Source organism: Eriocheir sinensis, chromosome 24 (assembly GCF_024679095.1).
Source record: "Eriocheir sinensis breed Jianghai 21 chromosome 24, ASM2467909v1, whole genome shotgun sequence".
Taxonomy (NCBI): Eukaryota; Metazoa; Arthropoda; class Malacostraca; order Decapoda; family Varunidae; genus Eriocheir; species Eriocheir sinensis.
The window spans coordinates 11021976-11027899 of NC_066532.1; the positions used below are offsets into that span (position 1 = coordinate 11021976).

General features: G+C 44.9%; 1 long non-coding RNA gene across 1 annotated transcript; it reads left to right on the plus strand.

Annotated features, from left to right (window-relative positions):
• The first annotated feature begins 1700 nt into the window (after nt 1-1700).
• On the plus strand, nt 1701-5924 carry LOC127003130 (uncharacterized). Its single transcript, XR_007756980.1, has 3 exons — nt 1701-2146; nt 4071-4186; nt 4886-5924. It is a non-coding gene; the product is annotated as an uncharacterized LOC127003130 (long non-coding RNA).

Genomic DNA, 5924 nt, shown 5'->3' on the forward strand with positions numbered 1-5924 from the left:
CTCTTGTCGTCCATTCGTACACATTGTTATACACATACACCAACACTTAAATGTTACCCACACTTCACAACATTCACACAAACGCATACCCACACAAACACCTTTTCTTAGTGTCTTGTCCGTGTCAATGACCTTTGTGATTTTTGTCCAATAAAGTAACCCTAACGGATATTGAGTTTCTCTATCCGGGAACCTAATAGCACTTGAGAACACTCGCTACCACCAACACTCTCCCGCGCAGTGAGGGAGCATTTTTGTCCTCTTAACGGGTCGTCTTCGGACAAGGGCCTGTTCCCTTAGTGATACTATGGGTAAATCTTTAACAACAACAACAAACAGTGAGAGACACGCCAGTCCTCGGGTGAGCAGCTCGGCCCGCCCTTCCGGTCCGCCGGTTAATAGCCTCTTCCATTTAGCGTAACCCGTTTCTGGGTTGTCAGGGAGCTGGAGGAGGCCCTGGCTGCGGGCTCGCCGTCCGCGTTTTGGTACTCGGCGGCCACTAACACCGGCGCCCGCCAGCCCCCGCCAAACCTGCCGAGACGGGAGGCATCCAACATCCACCGCCTCCGTCTCGGCTATAAGTGTGCGTCAGTCCTTGACCCTGATGACCCTGCCCCTGTCGTGTGCCCTTACTGCGAGGAGGAGGTCCTCCAGCCGCTCCTCCACTACCTCCTTGAGTGCTGTGCGACGCGCAACCTGCTTCCGAACCGGGAGGGGCTATCAGCGCCAGCCTTGGTGGGGGCCCTGGACGACAGGGCGCTTGCTGCCCTTGTGCGGGCATATGAACCGCCCAGGTAGGCTCTGTGTTTTGTATATGTGGGCGTGTTAGAGTGTGTGTATGTATGTGTGTGTGTTTGTGTATGAGTATGTGCGTGATTGTTGTTTTTAAGTCAGCTACAGGACGCCTGGTGCGCCTGTGCCCCAACCCACTTAGTGGGAAGGGGTGTTTATTATCTATATGTGTGCGTACATCGGCGTGTGCGTGCGCGTGTGTATGTATATATGTACATGCACACGTGCGCGCGGCGTGCCGTGTACGCACATATATAGCCCCATCCATAACTGCGACGGGCCGTCGTATTAAACAAGGGCCCGTTCCCCTTCTAAGGGGTTAATCATTGAAGAAGAAGAAGTGAGAGACACGCCAGTCCTCGTCGACGGACCGATTCGGTCGGCTAGATTTCGATCGCCGATAGAGTCGGTCTGTCGGTATCCTGCTACGGGCCGCCATTAGGCTAAGCCCGTGCTCCCCCGCGCAAGGAGGGGGCATTTTTGTCCTCTTAACGAGTCGTCTTCGGACAAGGGCCTGTTCCCCTAGTGATACTAAGGGTAAATCTTTAACAACAACAACAAACAACAGTGGGAGACACAGAGACACGCCACTCCTCCTCGGGTGAGCAGCTCGGCCCGCCCTTCCGGTCCGCCGGTTAAATAGACTGTCTGACTGCTCACCCGGGTCCTGCTACGGGCTGCTACTGGGCGCCTGCTCGCTGGCTGATATCCGTGGCTGTGGCGACGGCGGAGGCGTCCCTACAACCGCCCCGAGTTTTGCATGGCTCGCCCCCCATTACAGGGCCCGTATCCTCGAGATATATTAACTTTTACTCTTAAAGTTACTATCAAAGTTAATAGTTTCAAATTATTAAGAGTAAAAGCTATCCTCGTCAACTTTGAGTGTATCTTCTTCTTTATGGCGGGCTCGTTGCTAAGGACGCCTCCGTGCAAAACGTAAACATCCGACATGAATTAAGTATATATTTCAAAAGAAAAATAAAGAAAAGATGTATAAATGTACAACAGAAACATAATAAATGGCAAACACAAGAAAATACTGAGTTTTGTGGCAGATAGAAGCAGCCTCAAAGGCTGTTTTTACTCCGTCACTCGTCAATACCCTTATCTCCCCGCCTGCGTCACGACTTGCTCTGCTGAAATTACCGCACCATAACCACGTCATCTGCCCCAATGATCTACGGGCCGGAGAACCAGCGCAGAAAAGGAGTAAGTTTAATTGGTCGCCAGATGAAACGGTCTTCTTACATCAAATTCAAGAAAAAATACGTATAATCAGAGGGTGTTATGGGAAGAGTATCACCCCTGAGGATAAGAAGAGAGCGTGGACTGAAGTGGCAGAAGCTGTAACAAGGTTAGTAATCACATATTCATGGTTCAATCAGCTTACAAACTAACCTAACCTAATCAATTGGGTATTTTTTGCATAATAACACAACCACTGACCTTCCAAACAGAACATACCTTTTCATTCTGTATCTGAATAGTTTCATTATGACCATTTCTGCCACAACCCCCTCTCCCTCAACAACCTAACATAACTAAACCTAACCATGCCAAACCTGCCCTGTCCTACCGAACACATCCTAACTTAACATGCCAAGTTTGTTGGGGGGGAAGAGGGGGTTGGTATAGATAGTTATGGCATATTTGCCCTGTTTTCATTCTTTACTTATTTTTATTTGTTTATTATTTTTTTATTGGGGGGGGGGGGATGCTAGGCATGCCAGACTATGGACACTTTTACAAGTACTTTATGTCGAGACTATATGGGAATGGGTAGGTTTCGTGAGAACGGTAAAGTAAGATTAAAATAGTTTATTTATAGCATTGGCCAAACAGATTATGGTGATATAATGTTCGATTGGAATGTACTCAAGATAATGAAATTAAGGTTAACGCTTTTATTTTTTTTGTTACATATTCACATATCCATGATTCAAGTAACTTGCAAACTAACCTAACCTCGTCAAATGGGTATTTTTGTATACAAACACAACCACAGAGTTTCCAAACAGGACATACTTTTTCCTACTGCTCCATGTGAATAGCATCATCATGACCATTTCTGCTGCAACCCCCACTCCCTCAACAATCTAACATAACTAAACCAACTCCTGCTAAACCTGTCCTACCTGACACATCCTAACCTAACATGGTAGGTCCCCAAGTACCAAACCTGCCCCGTCCTACCGAACACATCCTAACTGAACATGCCAAGTTTGTTGGGGGGGAAGAGGGGGTTGGTATAGATAGTTAAGGCATATTTGCCCTTTTTTTATTCTTTATTTATTTTTATTTGTTAATATTTATTTTTATTGGGGGGGGATGCTAGGCATGCCAGACTATGGACACTTTTACAAGTACTTTATGTCAAGACTATATGGGAATAGGTAGGTTTCGTGAGAACGGTAAAGTAAGATTAAAATAGTATATTTATAGCATTGGCCAAACAGATTATGGTGATATAATGTTCGATTGGAATGTACTCAAGATAATGAAATTAAGGTTAACCTAACCTCGTCAAATGGGTATTTTTGTATACAAACACAACCACAGAGTTTCCAAACAGGACATACTTTTCCCTACTGCTCCATGTGAATAGCATCATCATGACCATTTCTGCTGCAACCCCCACTCCCTCAACAATCTAACATAACTAAACCAACTCCTGCTAAACATGTCCTACCAAACACGTCCTAACCTAACATGGTAGGTCCCCAAGTTTGTTAGGGTGGAAAGGGGGTTAGTATAAGAGAGTCAAGTCATATTTACCTGTTATTTTATTTATTCCTTATTGAGCTTTTTGGTTGGGGGTGGGTGGGTTGGGCATGCCAGGCTCTCAACACTTTTACAAATATTTTATGTTAAGACTATATCGGAATAGGTAGATTTGATGAGAATGGTAAAGTAAGATTAAAATATTATTTTGATAGCATTGGTCAAACAGTTTCTGGTGATATAATGTTAGGTTAGAAGTACTCAAAAGAATGGAATTAAGATTAATGCTTTGAATTTTTTTGTATAGCTGTATTGTGTAATATCCTCCTACTTAGAGAAAAGCATTTTAGAAAAGTAGGTAATGAAAAGTAGTATTTATGGCCATGTTCATAACAACTAAAAAGTTAATGTCTTATGATGCATGTAAATAAAATATTGGTACTGATTTAGCTTTCCATCACAGCATGTATTAAATGTTATTGGAGAAGTTATGGGAAATAAAAAGCGTGCCATAGTGAAACGATTAAGAAACTTGCTTCACATTTATACCCTGACAGTGCCTTCCCTGGGAGTGGACCCCGTACGCAGGATGACTGTGAGAGGCGTTGGTACAACGTACAACAAAAATCAAAGCCTTGCATTGCCAAGTGCAAGAATGAGCAGCAGCAGACTGGTAATTTTTTTTAGTTGTTATGTCTTTAAATGTAAAACATATATTAGTTAGTTTTTTATGTGCTCACAGAATGCAGCTATACTGGCCACAATGCCTTTATTTCAGCTTAAAGTTAATAAGTTCATAGCAGTGAACTGCATATTTGATATAGAATTTTTTTTAATGTTCATCTGTCAATGACTATCAATCTATCTAAATACCTTGGTTGTCTTCCCCCAGTGAAGGGTTTTAGCCAAGACAGGCACACACTTACTCACACACTCACACTCATGTACACCACTCTCTCAGCTGCACAGCCTCTCACTGTATGGGGGATTAGCTGCACAGTTCAGGCAGGGAACTTCCACACCAAGGCCTCACAGCATACACTGGTTTACCCCTGCCCCATCATAACAATGACATTTTCCCCAGCACCTGAGTGCCCCACACATGTGGCACCACAGATACGCAGGCGCCTGCCTATATAACTATGACATTAACTGTGGTAGATAAACTGGTGTATGACATCATAGGCTGCTCGTCTCATGTATTTGAAGGGGTACCAGAGCCATTCAGCATTGACATGATGTACTAGGGATAGGACAGCAGCAACAGTCAAGCAGCAGTGAAATATTGACTGGCCTGTATGTTTTTGGCAAAAACTTTTATATTCTTATTAAAACAATTTATTAATTACCCTTAAATTCATATTCTTTGTAGATACACACTTTATCAGTATTGCTAGAGACCATCCCAGCACATTGTTCATTACTTGTGGAAAAGATACCATTAGCTGCTCCGGCAACAGCCACCGCTTCAATATCTGCTGGCCCTATGACACCAGCCACTGCTTCATCATCTGCTGGCCCTATGACACCAGCCACTGTTTCATCATCTGCTGGCCCTATGACACCAGCCACTGCTTCATCATCTGCTGGCCCAATGACACCTGCCACTGCAAGGGATGACAATGAAGCTGCTCCACCAGTCACCACCTACTTCATCGGAGTTAAGAGATGCCTTTCATAGGGCAGCAGTATAATTTTTTGATGCTGGGGCTGAATATTACTGCCTCAAGGCTATGATTTTGTCACTTTTTTTTTTTTTATTACTGAGGAGGTTAGGGTGGAAGGGGTGAAAAATAATTTGTGCTGTTTTTCGACAGAAATGATTAGCAAATTCATTCAAAGCACAAAATTTACCGGAAAAAAAATTGTGTGCCATTGTGAGTGGGTTCACTTGAGATTGGGCTCCAATACGCCTCCGTGTTCTAGTGGTCAGCATGCCTGGCTTCTACGCGGGCCCGGGTTCGAATCCCGGCCTGGGCAGTCGGCGTGCAGCTCACCCAGCTGATCATCCTCCCTCTCGGGCTGGTCGATAAATGACTACCTGGGGAAACTGTGGTAGCCCGGATGTCACACTGGCCCTGTGTCCCGGGGTAATGGGCTCCCTCTCACCACAGGCTCAAGGCCCAATGTTACGGAGATGAGCACCGAGGCCACGCGCTGCTATAGCGTATGCCCCAACTTTACCTTTACCTTTATTGGCTCGACTGACAGACATGGCTTTGTATGTCGAAGGTCACTGGTTCAATCTCCACAGCCAGCACTCTCTAACTTGGATTTTTCCGAGTTCCCTAGAGCCTAGATTAATTTCTCGGTGTTAAATGAGGAGATTTGCACCGGCACCCAGTCATGGGTGTTACAAGATGCGTTGTTACAATCAGGGGTGTCATTTGGCCTTCAAAAGTGGGAGGGAC